The sequence below is a fragment of the Symsagittifera roscoffensis genome, chromosome 9 (assembly GCF_963678635.1).
Source record: "Symsagittifera roscoffensis chromosome 9, txSymRosc1.1, whole genome shotgun sequence".
Classification (NCBI taxonomy): Eukaryota; Metazoa; Xenacoelomorpha; order Acoela; family Convolutidae; genus Symsagittifera; species Symsagittifera roscoffensis.
In genome coordinates this window covers 15,584,284-15,601,181 of record NC_087070.1, presented here as the reverse complement: position 1 = coordinate 15,601,181, position 16,898 = coordinate 15,584,284, and the positions used below count along the sequence as shown (strand labels likewise).

Below are 16,898 nucleotides of genomic sequence, written 5' to 3'. Positions count from 1 at the left end.
GAGATATCGTAAGAGCACTTTTTTGTCCTTTGATCTTTTTCTTTCATCAGAGTCATACAAGTTTCTGGTCAGTCGCACCAAGCACCAGGTGAGTTTATGCTGCAAATCAGTTCTTTCATACAGCACAGCTAACACAAATTGAACTTTTTAAGTCGTCTTCATAATTTTCCCCGAATAAACTTAACAATTCTGCTCTCCATGGTAGGCTGACAACTTGATACTCAGCTTCTCCATACGAGGAAACCAGTGTTTTATAAGTTAGGGACTCGTTGTCGTCCCTTTTGATAAAATTTTTTCCAGGTAACATTCCATGGCTTGTTCGGTTTCTGAAGCTATCAGAGGTCCTTTGGCCCATTTTCTGAACTCCTTTATTTCAATGTATCCACCAGCGTTTTCATCAATCACGATTGTGTCCGTTAATGTCAATCGATTATTTTTCTTTGCATTTCGTCGGAATTTCTTTTCCGTGGTCCGTCCTTGAAGGTTTAAAGTCATCGTGGTACTTTCGCCACTCTGGCTCAACTTTTTTTTTCTAACGTTGCTCCTGTAAGAGTGAGGTCGTTTCTTGAAGCTTAATAGCTGGCAGACTTCAGTCCTGACATAGTGATAAGCGTAACAAGAGAACGTCAATTAAATTTGGGTTTCTTGCGATATGTCATCGCCCTTTCCCAAGTCTTCAGCATTCTCTCCTCGTTTTTTTTTCGCTAATTGACAGTCTTCACAAGAGATTCGGGGTTCATTTTCTAGAATTTCTTTACATGATGTTACTGCCCAACTTCATCTTCATATCGTTAATTTTTCAATCACCTAATTTGAGCGCTTTGTCCCTTTCCTCATACTCGACAGATACAGATTCTTCCCTCAGATGACAGATTCTTCCCTCAAATTCATCCAATTTTATTGAGAGTTCTTTGCATCAGTGTTCTATTCAGACCTGTTTTCAGTAGTTACTGGGTCTCAGAGCGCTGCACTACCGAACATACCTCTTTCATGAAAGCCACTCACTTCATCCCAGAGCCAGTTCTGTTTTCATAGTCAAGTTGATGCGCTTCTCTTTTATCCTCAGGTAGGATTCCTAGAAAAGATACTTAGGCTTCTATATTCCTCCTATGATTGAATTCAGTCAAAAGCTTTTTTGGTTGTTGCTGCGTAGAGCCCAGGAGAGCCGTTCTCCATCATGTGATAGTTTGCATTCATAATAGCTGAAGGAGTTTCTACCGTGGGAGGGACATCTTCCCCTGGCTTTGACTTATTTGTTACCGTTCATGCGTCATCTTCTTTATCAAGAAAGTTGAAGTCCAGACTTGATGCTCCACCCATTGAGGCTTTTTCGTCGTTGTTTGTTCCATTGCTTCCTCAGCTGGCATGTTGGTCCATTGGTTCCTCCGTCATCGATTATTGTTTTGATCTTCGCGTTGTCTTGTTCCTGAGGGTCTTTGTCGATCGATATTGATTTCTTCCATGAGGAGTTTTGCACTATCAACTCGCCAGCTGCCTTGTTTTCTTTTCCTTGCCGGACTATGCTAGCCTTTTGAGAACAAAAGGGGATTAGAGCATCTCTAGTCATCAACCTTCCCAGTGGTATGAAATTGGGCATGACGCTCATTACAATAACAGTTGCTACACCCTGGACGAACTTTTCTCTCTATTGATCGGCGGCGCAACCGTCAACTGCCCCCAATCCTCCTTGAGTCTTCCAGGTTTTATAGTGCCAGCGTAGCTCATCTTCGTGCTCGTTGAATTTTCTAAATACGCGAGGTGCGTCTATTGCAGCTCCGAAGCGTTCTTCCTCTCAAAGTACGGATCTATCATCGGAGAAGCCTGCCATCTTCACTTCGTCGGTTTCAATACCCTTAGTGTTGTTGCATAAATCTCGTAGTCTGCTCCGAGTAGTATCTTCCCATAAAAGAATATCAGGTACTTCTTCAGGCGAATCAACGAAATCTTTTCACTCTTCTGTTTCCTTCCTGACTCTCTGATATGCTGTTAACTGTCTCGGTATTCTCGTCACTTCACCATTTTTTTTCGTAGGGTCTGAGATTCCTTAAATTTGGATTTATTTTTATGTATCCCATTTCCGCTTCGTCCATTTTCTTGCGAAAACGGTTATTGACTTTTACCGCTGTCAGTTCTTGTTCTTCAAGTTTTCCAAACAGCAGGTTCTCACTCCTCATTTCCGCAAGACGCTTTGCCTACACCAGTTGAGTGTGCTCCAATCGACTGCTGAGATGAGGTTCAGATGCTGCACAGACCTCCAGTTTTTTCCTACCTTTGGGTCAGGAAAAGCCAACGTTACTGCCGGGCCGAAGCTAACAGACAGGAACTCACTCACTCACTAACTCCCCTTATCAGTACCAGAGAATCAACCCTCATAAACAGGCATAAGACAGTTAGTGGCCTTTTGACGTCGCATATCCTCATTTCTCTCTATCTTTTCGTCTTCTCCTGGTCCAAAACGATTTTTTGCACTATATGTATCAGAAAGCGTCTCAGGTTTCGCATTTCCGACCAAGAGGCTTTTGCTCTCTGCATGTCAAATTTCTTTAGGGACACTTGCGCTACTTCCCTCAACAGCACTTCAGGTCTCGTCTGAAAAATTGGCGCTCCGAATGTCACAAACAACGCTAGTGCCACAACCATAGATTTTTTGGTGACTGCATTGATGATCTCTTGTATTAAAAAGCGAGAAAGTCCCGGTCATTCTTTTGGTAGAAAGGACGCGGTCCATCCTGCTCCAATTTTTTTAACATGCTGTATAACCTTGCAGAGTCTTCTTCTCCTTGCACTACTTCAGTCCAGTATGCTTCCAACTCGTCACTTCATTCTATCCAGGAACTCAGTGGACTTATCTCCCCTATGATCTGCTCAATTCGAGCCCTGAGTGTGTACTTGTGAATTTTGACAATCATTGGTGGAACTCGTGCAAAAGCGTCTATCACCAATGCTCCAAATCGAAGAGACAAATACAACCATTTGTTTGCCTCCGACTTCGTCTTTAAGACTAGACACTCCAGGTGAGTTTCAGTTTCCTTGGGGTTTTGTCTTCCGGTTGCTTGTTTATCGTTCCCATTCTTGCGGAAACAAAGGTCACTCTACAGGTCAATAATGATCTGATGATCATCTTCTGTTTCCGGCTTCAATTTCAATTGCCTGTTGAATTTGGACAGTTTCAACTCTAGCACTTCAGGCAATTCTCTTCTCAATGGTCTGAGATGAGACATTTGTGATGCAAATCATCGGTGCGGGATTAATCACATTGTACCTCCCTTCAGCTAGAAGCGCAACTATCACGTACACAATTTTCAGTCCCTCCGGGAGCTGTACGTACCCAAGGGTTATCTTTTTGGAAACTCCTGTCTTTCAGCACATCAGTTACCTCGCCCATAGATTTCAAGATCTTCATCAAGTTGGCCACACAGCAGCTTTAACTGTAGACGGCTCCCTGATTTCGCTAAGGAGACCTTAATTGTACAAGTGATCAAGGATGGTTATCGGGTTCCTTCTGGTTTGCTCCAGGTCAGCTCCTGCAACATTATCAAATCCATGCAAAATAACAATTTGAGTTGTTGAAGTATTCCGAGCTCTCAACCACCCTTGTCTTCGTTTTTTTCCCCGCTGTATCGTAGACTCTTCTGCTTTTTATTTTAAGTCCCTGTAACGCTCCACATACCCTTGATGCTCTACCAGCTTTGGGTGTGTTTGCTTCTCCCTGAAATGGACAAGCCGGGATCATACTTTTTTAATCATCTTAACATGTTGTCAGTTAGGGGCTATTGTCTACAGGAATTGTCCTGGTCTTTCGTCTAATCCTCGTTTGTCTTGATTCACTCTCACGTCCTGCAGTGTTTGGGACTTGACTAGACATATTGGATTACTTAAGGGCAGTCCCTCAAGGTCGATTAGTTTGATAGCAGTTGCTGTGCCAAAATTGATTTCAGCCGTGATCATCGAATCTACTCCTTCAACCGAGTATAGGCCATTGACTGACATCATGACACCGTCTAGTATTCGCGCAGCATCCAAAGCAAAACTTACCGTTTTTATTCTCAATTTCATATGGTATTGCTTTCAGATGTGCCAAGGAAAAGGCACTGGCCTCGTTCACATCATGGAGCCACAGTCAACACGTCTAGATGTGGGCAGCTCAGATCTGGAAGGTCCTGGGGCATCAATCTGGTTCACAGGAACCAGTCTTTGTCTTGAATAAATCAATCGTCTTACGGGAATTTTACCATATTCTTTTATTACGTCTGATCTCTGTTCTTGATCAGGTGAGCTTTCCACTGTCTCTGAAACTGCTGGGACTGATCACTGACGGAATTTCAGGCTGTATGGCAATTAGTGGTGATGGACGCACATTTGGTGTGTCTTCAGCGTTCAACGCCCCTGTGATAAATAGCTCCAATAAACCAAATTCTTCCAGAAATACCAACACCGCTAAATCAATGGCTTCCAATTTATGCAATCAATCTAGACAGACACGATTCATCTAGACCTGCCCCTCTATAGCGTCAAAAAGGATGCCAACGAATGTTGGCCTGAAATGATCCATCGATCTCAATTCAAACTTCAGATCCATCAGCATCAGCCATCCAGCATTGAGTCTGGCCAGGTTGCGGACAATGTTGTTCCATCTCACGGCTTCTTCAATTTCCTTTCGCGTGGCGGCTAGGTATGTCCCTGTATTCATAGGCACAGTGCAGATCGTTACCACCGAGGATTGGAATTTTTGCCATAGTGCTGTCGACAGGTAACCATCTTTTCTTCCCATCGTGTTTCGTCCGCTTTTGGGGTCCTCAGCAAATTGTTGGTTGCCACTAGAATCACTATGCTGGCATTTTTCCCTCGATTCAGAAGTTGAATCGTCTTGTACAACTGGGCAACGGTAGCGCCTCCAAACGCCATCACTGTGGTTTTCCAGGAGGTCCTGATGTTCTGCATTACTCTCACTATGCTCTTGCCTAAAACCAAATGTGAGATCCCAGGTGGTGCCTGTTGCATGTTCTTAGGGAATTCATCATGTTCTGGATTGTTCCAATCCTCTTTCGCGTAGGATGTTTTTTCATCTTTTGCCTCAAAAAATTTGTTTTGGTCTAGATCTAATGGCAGGTTGGCCCCTTCTTTAAAATTTTCAATCCCGTCATTTACTTTCTCAGTGCTTCTTTCATTGATTTTCCAAGCAGGGTCCATAACTAACTAGCCTTCTTTCTCCACGTCTTCTAGAACGCACCAGTCGTCCGACGACGGGTTGCGATGTTTGATTTTCTCGAAGGGCGCAGTACAACTTGTGCTAAGTTTGTAAAAACAACCCTCTTGATTACCTCTGTTATCATAGGTGGACCTTTACATTTCTTCAGGAGTTTCTACGTACCATTCGTTGGTATAATCTTAGGAGGACCCATAATTAGTCTTTTTCTGAATGGCTTTGGCTGTCGCTTCCCTTGTATCATATTTCTTCTTCTGCCTAGCCTGAGCTGGTGGGCTAATACGCTTGCATAAATCATTGAGTTCCAGCTGTCATATGCTCTTATCTCTAATGTAGATCTGCGCAATGTTTGCTTGCCATAATGTTCGTTGTAAAAGAATGTTAACGGTAAGACTTTCTCATGTCTTTTTAGAATATTGTTTTGACTAATGTCTGTAGTAGAATTTTGTGTGCTGTTCTAGGCTCTCGTCATCTGCTGCAAACACTTGTCCCAATCTGCCACGCGCCTAGAACAGCACACCCTTAAAAATGAGTCCTATTTCCGGTTCTGTGGCTCAACTAAGCCATTCGTCTATGGGTGATTTATTGTCGATTGAGCCTGTGCTACTTGTGAACGCCTCATCAGCTCTTTAGTCAATTCGCCTACAAAATGATACCGTTATCCGATTGGAACGTCAAGGTAAATCCTAATCTGGCAGTCCAAAAACCAATTAAGTGATCACAAGTCTTCTCAGCTGAGGCCGTTATACAAGGAAGAGCTGTGTACTTCTTGAAATAATCAACGGCCAAAAAGAGTTGTGACCACTGTCTGTTAAGCATATTTTTTGGAGGTCTATTTGCACCACCTCATTGAAATCTGATGATTACATTGATTGTTATGGAAATATCAGCTTCCTGGGATCCTTCACTATCTGTCACTACAAGCAGGCTGTAACCCACTTCTCACAGGCTTTCTTTTCACAAAAAGCGTTTTAAAGTTCTCTGTTACAACTGTCCTTTGGTGTCCCATTTGATGATACGACCTAAATAACAGCTCTGTTTGATGGAGTTGAGGCAACACTCTCTGGTTGTGTTAGTATAAAAGTTTCTTTCAATTTCTTTTTTGTAGGCAGCTATTCTATCCTTGTATAGGAACATTCGTCCCTCTTTCTGCTTATAGTTCTGCCTCAAGATACTGTAGCTGTCTTTGTTTGGGTCTCCTTTGTCCGAAGATCCATTCCCAATCCATCTTTTCAGGCTACCTGTCATGCGTTTGTTTCTCTGTGCTCTCAGAAAATCTGAGAGCCTCTATCTTGTATTCATGACTCTGAGGTGACTGTTGAGCTCATCTGGTTGATGTGCGTCATCCTCCAAATTCTTGCAACAAATTTTTGCTAGAGGCTTTGAACTTTTTCAAATGGTTCAAGGTCAATTCTAACCAATTTCTCTTGCGTTAACTGGCTCCTTGAGCGTTTGGTTAGAGCTATCATCTCTGGTTCATCGGCTGCATTGCATTACACTGTTTCACTGAGAAGTATGTAATTATCACTTTCAGGATTCTGATTCAATTCCCTAATCAAACTCGAGGCCCTTTCTTTTACCAGGAATGTGTGGTTGGCCAGCTCTGAGAGCTCTGATGTCGAACGTGAATTCTGGTCTGAATAGGTGTCAGTCTCCAACTTCTTTGATGAAATCTTGTTTATTGAGTCTCCAACAGAGTGTGTTTTCACTTCAGAGCCCGATGCGTCCGATCGATGCATCCATCTAGACTCCCAGCACTAAATCCCGTATGTGGGCTCATATTTACATGTGAGATAATCCCTCTCGTTTTCCGACTCCCCGAAAAGTTTTCTCGCACTAATGTCTATTAATCAGCCTTCTGTATGGAATTGAGGAGACTCTTTGCTCAATTATCGTCCTACAGTTCTGCTCTCTCTCTCTCAATTTTGAAGCTTCGATGGTTTGATTCGGTTTTCGCTCACTGACAGTCAATAATTTTATTGCCGCATTATATTGTGGGTCATTCCTCTGTACCTCTTTCTACACTAGCTCGCCGAGAGTACGCATCACTTCCTGTTTGACCTGGATGGTTTTGTCCAGCAAAGAGAAGCTGTTGATGTTCAGCCGAGTTCCTATTGGATCAGTTTCTTTTGGAAAAGGGAACTAGATCATTTCTAGACAGAGTTTTGAGTTCCCGTTGGACCAGGTTAGTTCCTGTTGGACCAGGTTTGTTTGAAGTGGCAGGTCATAAGAAACTGGATCCTTTCAAGACGGAATTTTGATTTCAGCTGCCTTCTCCACCAACATTATAGAATGCCCCGGTTTGAGATGATCTGGCTTGTCTAACCACTAAGTCAATGGTATTGCTTCGTAAGCATCGTTGTCTACGGATGAGAATGGCGGCTTTTTTAGCTTAATTGGCTTGTTTCTCCTCCTATCGCTCAAAAGTTTTTGTCGTCTTGCAGAGGCTGTCAGCGTTCTGCTGCCTGTTCCGCATACGGTGTTCGATTATCAAATGATAACCATCTAATCGGACTAACTAACGACCAGTGTAGGTTTGGTCAGTTAAAAACCAGGCTAATGCTCCGATGTTCACTCTTAACTTTAAGAGAGCGTTCCCCAAGTACGCACCACTATTTTCGACAAACGTGATTACAGCAAACATTTCGACTTTAGGTTCACCAGACTTTGTCTCTGTGTTGCTCAAGTCTTGCTCACGTAGGCAACGTGAGTGTCGAGAACATACATTCGCTTTTCAGTAGGCATGCCTAAAACTGATGGCTCGCACAGTTTCCTTTTTATATTTTCAAAGGAAATTTGAGCTTGTCGGTGGATCCCTTCACAAACTCCTTGTAGTAGTTTCCGTGAATCCCCGCGAATCCTAAAAAGCGCGTAAGTTAGGAGCCCACACAGGGAGTTTTCCATCTCAACACGCCTCCACTTCGTGTGGATCCTGTTTCACGCCATGCTTATCCACCCTTCTGCCCAGATAATTTTTGGAGTCTCAGATAATTTCAAATTTCGAGACTTATAGTTCAAGGCCGTGTTTTCATTCAAATGAAGTTTTGTCCAGTCATTCAATGTGATCTTCCAAAGAGAACGTCGCTTTTACTAAGTTGTCCATAAAACGCAAAATGAGATTTCCGTATTTCTTCGTCACGCTGGTAAGAGTCTGAGCCATTAGTCGTTGAAAAGTCGCGCTTACATTGCACAAGCGGAAGGGCATCGACTTCAACTGGTACACACCCAAATTGCACGCAAAACCTGTCTTCTCCCTGTTTTGTCTCCGAAGTGGAACTTGCAAAAGGTTGATCCAAGGTACTAGATGCTTAAACACTTTTGCATCTTCAAGTTCCGATAAAATGTCGTCTGTCCGCGGTATCGTTTCGGCATTGAGATACCTAAAATTGAGGCAAAACCTCAATTTTCCGCCTTTCTTCTATGCCATGACTATTCCACAAGCCCACGGCGACTTCGAGGGCTCTATCATGACGTACTCGATTTGCCTTTTTGTCTCGGCTTGGCGTGCTTCTGACTTGTGGGTTGTCATTTGTCTGGCTCCTTCCCTATGAGGGAAGCCTCCGTCAATTTCATTTTTACTAAAAATACCGCGAACTATGTCTGCTTTGTGTTTACAAAAAAACGTCCGCGTTCCAGTTCAAAAGCTCCCTCAGCATTTCAAAATCCATAACCCCTATCTTTCGTCCTAAATTCTCTCTTTCTGGTAAAACAGGGTTGTTAGATTCTAATTCATATGACGAGTGGCGTTCCGGAAAGTTTGAACAGTTCGATAAACCATCGCAAGTCTCGGACTTCAATAAAAACGATTTGTTAAAAACTTTCAATTCAATAATTCTGATTGATTTTAGTTCCTTAAATCTTTTTAAAACTGAGTCCTTTTTCGCATGAATTAGAACAATTCTTCACTAGATGCCTCTTCATAGTCGGTTTTTCTTCATAGTCCTGTCTCACTGGCAATGTGTAACCAAGTTTTCCTCCACGTTGGATCCAAAATGATATGTCCAGTGTGTTCAAATACACAATCACAAGCAAATTGCTTCGTATCATGGGAAAACTCGGCAAAAAATTACCGCACTTTGATTATTAGGTTTTGGCACTACACATACCTGCTTGCTATCACCTCAGGCAATTTATTTGTGATTCTAAAATATAATATGACAAGTTATTTTGATTTCATTTGTACATTTCTATCTACAAAATTTAGTGTGTTGTTCCAATCGGCTGTTTTTATCCTATTTATAGCTTGCTTAACATATTTAGTGTCCGGGGTTCTTGCATCGTATCAATCCGCTAAGCAGGTCGATGTTACACCAAAATGTCTTAAGTCAAGGTCTAAAAAGAATTTGTCTGAGTCATATAACTTTTCTACTTCTAATAAACTCATCCGGAGATCATGTCCTTCCTTCTGAAGCAGCATGGTCGGAGTCTTTCCTGTCATGTAAATGGCTCCACGATTGGTATCTGACAATCTCAGGTTCTTTGATATCAAATCATCTCTGGTGAAACAATTTTCTCTCATGTCTTGATGGGCATCACACTGACAACAGCTGAAGTATCCAAGAGGCATGTGACCCCTATCTTTTATGATCTTTATATGACCCCTAAGTTCCCATCCATGTCCAGGCTATATCTGCTTCATATCTTTTGTGTACAAAAGACTGCTACATTTTTGCGTCATGGCCGATCCCCCGAACATTAAAATCTTCTTGAGCCAGGTGTACCGGTTCCACCTGGTCACTGTCAGTCGTGACATAACTCATCGGTGCAGATGTTGATTCCATCTATATTGACCATCACTTGATAAGGTCCATAAATTTCCATGTAGTGCCGTTGAGTATCATGGTCCGGGAAACGCCTCTGACCATCAAAGCTTGCACAGTCCTTGACTCGGTTCGTGGTTCCACTTGGCGTAGGTAGTCCGCGCAGATGTTCAGATGCATTATTGTAAACTCAATGTTGCTCGCTCAATTTTCTGATTACCTGATGTTCAGCTACCGAGATTATTCACTGGACCTTGGTGCCCTGAGTTACCATCCCAACAGTCTGACCGGAAATAGCGTTCAATGTCATACTCAAACTGCTTGGTGTCTTCGTTTCTACTTTTGAGGCTGATTCGAATGCGTTAAGTAGGTCTTGTTCCCTCTCATAGTCTATTTCTATCTTGACTTTCTGTTCTATCTCCTTTTTTGCCATCTCTGGCTCAACTCTTTTTGTTGCGTCCCAGGCTGCAGCTTTATAATCTAGCTTGAACTCCTGCGCCGCTAGTTCGGGTTTTGCTTTAATCTCATGTCCAACCACCGCTTGCATTTCTTGGTCTCTAATTCCTGAGGCTAGTACTTCTTTCTCGCTTCTCCCTTGCTTGCCTTGACTTCTAATAGATAATCTTCTTGACGTGGATACTTGATGTCCGCTACCGCATCCCAAAACTTTCGTAATCAGATTTAAAATGAATCTCTAGATTGTAGAAGAAGAACTTGGGCTCAAACTAAAATTAAAATTGTTAGGAAAGCCTCATGGTTGTATTTTGAAGCAGCCTTGTCTTCTACACTAAGACCAGTTGCCTTTCATGCCTTGCTAATAGAATGGACAGTCCAATAGATGATGGTCCGTGGAGTTGCAATTTGCACAAGCGCGTCTCAATAGATGATGGTCTGTGGAGTTGCAATTTGCACAAGCGGTCCGTCGAGTTGCAATTTGCACAAGGAGTTGCAATTTGCACAAGCGCGTCAATTTGCACATGCCGTCTTCAGGCTTATGCCAGCTATTGCTATAATTTGCGGTTCGGCTGTTAAAAAAGACGTAATGGTTCTCGAAGTAACCCGATTTCATGGTTGGTTTCAACAGAGTCTACTGCTTCGACTTCAGCCTCAGTTCCTCCGGTGTTGGTGCATTAGTCGAGAACATAATATAGTGGGTTGCTAGTATAGTCCTAAACTCATGACTCTTTACTCCAGCTATAAGCTTCGAGGCTACGGTCAAGTTCGTTCTGCTGTTGGCTCTTGCGACATAACATTTTGTTCCCTGAGCCGAAACGGTTCAACAGTATCTCGAAGACTGTCGCCGCACTGTCTCTTTATTATTCTGTCTTTGCCATCACCGTCACTTCACTTTCCATTAGCTCTTCTCGTTCGAAATTCAACTACGTACTTCTATCAGGTGTCTACACAGCCATCAGATTCTTCCTTCACGAGTCGAGATTTTTCACCTAATTTGAAGCAAGATTTGAGCGGTTTGAGCGGTTTTTTTAGACAATTACGCTCAAAATCTTGCTTCAAAATCAGCGGTTTGAGCGGTTTTTGAACGGTTTTATCTAAAAAAATTATCTAAAAAAATTTTCATATATGCAAACTGTATGATAAATATTTTTTTAGCTTCAAATTAAATTTTCGTTTTTGATGAGCAATGTCCTTTAAATTGAGCAAAGTCACTCTTAAATAATTTAAGTTTGTTTATAAACATGTTTGAACAATTTCTGAAAATCTTGCCTTTCATGAAAAAATGGTTATCATACAATTTTCATATATGGAAATTGTATGATAACCATTTTTTTTTTCAAAAAAAAAATAAACGTAGTTATTTTTCATCACCAGACTGTTGTATTTGGTTCAAATAGCCGGAGAAACTAGATTGAATCTTTTTTCAATGGTTTTTTGAAATTGTATGAGAATTGTATGATTAGCATTTTTCCATACATTTGATGCAGGCAATTGTATGATAAGCTTTTTCGGCGTGGGGAAATTTAAAATAAGCATTTTCGGTTTAGGGATGTCAACCCGGGGTCACATTACCTTTCCAGGCCTTTTTGTTGGTTTTAATCGGTTTTCTTTATAAGACCGCTCAAAAACCGCTCTAAAACCGCTCAAATCTTGCTTGAAAAACCGTTCAAAAATCACCGCAAGAAATGAGCGGTTTTTGAACGGTTTTTTAAGCAAGATTTGAGCGGTTTGAGCGGTTTTTCCTAAAAAACCGCCCAAACCGCTCGAACCGCTCAAATCTTGCTGAAAAACCGCTCAAACCGCTCATATCTTGAGCGGTTTTTGAGCGGGATCTCGACCCGGGTTATAACACTCGTTTCTTGAACATTCTTTTTGACTTCTCACTGCGATCATAAGTTTTCGATAATTTTGTCAAGAATGTTTATAGGGATAGTTTCAAGGAGTCGAAGGATGTGGCTCTTGTTGCTATTTTTTGGATAAACCCTGCAAGGTCGCGAGCTTCAGGTAGATCAGTCATTTGAGGCTCTAGAGCACCTCTGCTACTAGAGTTACTCGAATGAACTCGTAAGATTGAATCTCTCTCAGCTGAAGAGCTCTTCCACTTGATTGGGTGCTCGGTATTGGTCCACTGGCCATGCCAATCACATAGCTAAATGAAATTCCTCTGTGGATATTCGCACAACTTGCTGGTCTATGAGATCCACTGGGGTTGATGGTTGAGCTACTCCCGCCTGTCGCAGATCCACCTGTCCTTCCTCACCCAAAGGTTCAATCCAGTTCACTCTGGATTCTCTATTTATCCCTCTGCTCGGATCCCTGGTTTTTGTTCTGATATCTCGAATTATGTTACCAGAATTGATTAGATTATCGAACCTGTCAATCATTATGGTCTGCGTACTTCTCTCCATAATGGCATCCAGCCTGTTATCCAGGTTAACGTCTGCCTGTTTCTGTTGATTTCGGAAAAGCCTCGCTTCTGATTTCAAGATTTGTTCTCTTTGCTAGGCCTCCCGAGTCATCTTGAATAGGCTAGTGGCCAGGCAGGCTCTGTTTTTTTTTCAGTTTTCCGCTTTTCGTTGAGGCTACTTTCTAGTCGGACTATGTGAACTGCTCTTGCTCGCTCACTTTTTTAATGAACCTAATAGCTGATTATTCCACTGAAATTTCATCGCCAACTAAGGGCGTTATGAAAGGTGACTTGATGCTCTTCGTGACAAGCATTTTGATACTCGTTGAGACTAGAGCCTCTTCTCTCACCTTGGATTTGTAGCAATCTGCTTCCACCTCTGTCAAGGTCAGTTATGACCTGTTCGCTGAAATCATGGTCATCCCGGCATGATTTCAAGTGGCCGTCGTCATTAAAAAGTTACTGGATTATTGCATTTTTCCTCTGCTGTTTTGATTGTCCTGAATGATCCATGGTAATCAGTAGTGCATCCGGTCATTGCGGGCGCGTTTTCTCTCATTGAGGAAAGCACTCGAAACTTACTGATAAATTGTAGTCTTATTTTTCTTCATCCGCGAAATCGTCTGCAATTGGCAGGTTAACCTCGCCGCCGGCTCCAGCTCCCATGGTGTAAGGGAAGATGCTGCCAAGAAGATTATTCAATTTGTGCTTTACTTTTTCCATAAAAGGTGTCTTCTGCCTGCCTTGAGCTCCTTGAACCATGGTTAGGTCCGCTGGTGATCTCTCGATTGCAGGAATTTCAACTGAGAAGTCGGACTTTTCCGAAATTTCTTCTCGATCCAGTCTTCGGGTTGAAGTAACAAGATCGTTTCCCTGTTCTACTGTAGACGGCTAACCAGTTAGTCTTCTTGTCCTGGCTTCCTCGACTCTACGCTTTTCAGGATCCAACACGTGGACTGGACTGTATTGTACAGCCATTTCTGCTTGACTTCTTGTTTCAACCTTTCCTTCTGAAATATTCTTCTATGTCTTGCTTTGAGCTTTCCGGTTCTTAGTGACGAAGGGATCGCCCACTGTGGTTCTCAGCTGTTTCGGTATAAAACTCCTAGAGGTTTCAATCAACCTAGGTGTCAATAATTTGTCTAGACTCACCTTAACCTATCGTTGTCAGTCGCTCACTCAACTAGCTTAATTACTATCTGGATTAGATAAAACTAACTTTAGATCACACTAACACAAAACAAAACTGTTCTTGAGTTAAATTACTAAGCGACCACAAATTTGATAATTTTATAACAGTACAACGTATGTTCACGTTAAACACAGCAAAAATTATTATAATACATATGAATTTGCATCAATCGAGTTATTTCAAAAAATTCGTTTTCCAATTTTTGTAAAAAATCGATTGTTTGACCTAAAGATTGGACTGTTAAGGGTGTGATTAGTTGAAAAAAGGAATAGAAGTTTTAATTTGTGTAGTATGTGTGAAAGTTCTAATAAAATTTTACTCCTCCGGGTCTGTTCATCATCTAATTTGAGATGCTTAACTCGGAAACTTGCAACTCGGTGAAAGATCAATTCAGTGCGGTCACTGACGTGCCCCCCACAGATCGATATCGAACATTCTGTACCGAAAATGATACAAAATTGTTTCACGATACCCCAAACTCCATTGTTGTCGTACTTGTGACCTTTTCTGAGCTCCTTGCATTGCTGGATTGGTCCTAGCCTTCAATCAGTTGACCCTTCCGGGTTGAGTCAACATTAGCATTATCAAGCCTAAATACTCAAAGAACCCTACAGACCAGCTGCAGAAGAAGGCACTACATATTGATCGTTACAACCAGGTATGATTTAAATTAATGTATCTTATAGCAAAAAACAGGAAATTCGGATCACATGTCGTCTGGGAGGTGTTCACTAATGAATTTATGTTCTAATACTTTTTTTGGTTTGTTTGATTAATTTTTTTTTGGTTTGTCTTCATAATATACTCTTTTTTGTTTGGTGTCTTGTATATCTATAGATTTTTTGGTAATTCGTTTCAGCAATGACGGGACGGCCAATCCGGCTCCCTTCATGATACGTGAATTTTGGTGTAAACTAGATTAAAAAGCTGAATCGGGGAATCCAGAAGGCTTTCGCGTTTTGGACCACCCTTCCGGTTGTCGTTTAGGAGCCTTATTGTGAGCATAAAAATGAGTTTTACGAGGTTTTGACCGTCTCTGCCATCGCCAATTTTGCTTGGTCTTTCGTAACGTCGCGTTGACACAAAACTCATTACTGTCTCAAAACCATCAGCCGAGACCCGCAATTTAACTTAGTTGCATGTGAAAAAGGGAACTCATGGCTGAGTCTCAGTTTCCTCAGGCCACTAGATCACTCCTAAAAACGGCTGGAGGGCTGATACTCTGTCAATTTGTATCCTTGTTTTACCTTTGTTTCGCTCAGAAAAAAAAATAAATTTTTTCCATCGGTCATGGATCGACCCTTTCCTTAAATCCTATCTTGAAATCAAAACTAGATGCAGGTCAATTAAGTCAATTCAGGTCATTCCTGCAAGCTAAAAATTAAACAAAAGTTCTCAGTACAACGGAAGACCTTTCCGAGTTCGCGGTGTTCGTTGAAGAAGCTCCTTTTTCGCCACCAGGAAGAATTGCTATGGTCACTTCTGACCTTTCCAATTGGTAAAAGATTTCCAGTAACAATTGTAAAAGCAAATTGTTATTTTTCACGTGTTTCGTCAGATTTTTGCCAGCAAAAATTGTTGTTTTGATTTTTAGGGTTTCATTTTTTGCACAAAAATCAAATTGCTACGTGTCATGCGCGCTCAAATAAAAAAAAACATTTTCAAAACTTCCACATTATCCTTCCTTTTTTTTTATACATTTCACTAATAACGTCAGTTATCTTACGAACAAAAATCGACTGCATTCTGGTCGAATGACACAGTAGCAGCGGTGAATTGCAGGTTCTTTTAATACTAAATAACTACAATTTTAAAAATTATCATAATGTGATCAAAGTTAGAAACTTAGCTCAATTAGGTTGAAAATAATAGTTTTCATTTAATCAGGAGTTAAAATTCATTTAAACTTTTAATCTACGCAATTTTCCTGTGTTGAAAAGAACTTTCCCGAGTTATCACAGGTTTCGAGAGAAAGGATGGTATTGCAAAACGTTATTGTCATAAGACAAAATCAATTCAAAATTAGAAGGAAAACTGAACAAAATTTTAGCAGTAAATACAAATTGCCTGGTTTTTTGTCCTCCATTTTTGCAAATTGTTGCTTGCTGAAATTGCAACCCTAAATAAACATTATGAAGAGCTCAAATTTTTTCTCAAATACCAACGCCATAATGAAACTAGGTTTGTACATTTTGACTGACCCTTACTTTAAAAAACCTCGCAGTTGAGAAAACTTACAAAAACAATTGAACTATCAACTATGCTAACAAAACTGGTGTAATTTTAGAAGATAAAACTTGCTACAAAGAACGAAGTCATGTCTGACGTTCAACATTAACCTGGATATTGCGTATGCTTATTTGAACAGGATTTAAAAAAACCTATTCAAATCATGAACAATTCATAATAGAATTTCCAAATGCAAGTTGTAACAATACGAAAAACAGAAATTAAACTAAAATTTTCAACAGATATAATTTTGAATGTCAGTTAATTTGATTTTGTTTGACAGTTCGAGTTATTATAAGGGGCACTATTTGGATGACCAGTGCAATATTTGCAAAAACAAAGCAATATCTATCATAAAACAAACAAGCAAAACGAATAAAAACGAAAGAACCACGTGTTAGCGTTAATTTTTTTGCTGTTGTGTTTTGCTCAAATTTTTTACATGCGTTCCATACCAGATGAGCAACAGCTTCTATTGAATCTTGAAGTTTGTTCACACTTCGGCCCATTTGTCATTTACGGCTAATTGAGCGCCAGTAAACCTTATTGATTTCCGTTACCCTGTTCAATTTCTCGCGTAAAACTATTTTTCACATTGCTTGATTGTAATAGTCCCTCTATTAGTGAAACCACAGTATCGATTGGCTA

The 16,898-nt window shown here is 41.0% G+C and overlaps 1 protein-coding gene across 1 annotated transcript in view; it reads right to left on the bottom strand.

Annotated features, from left to right (window-relative positions):
* Positions 1-16,898, bottom strand: part of LOC134854559 (zinc finger protein 749-like) — a 354,798-nt gene that overhangs the window by 38,947 nt on the left and 298,953 nt on the right. The gene's annotated exons all lie outside the window — the stretch shown is intronic.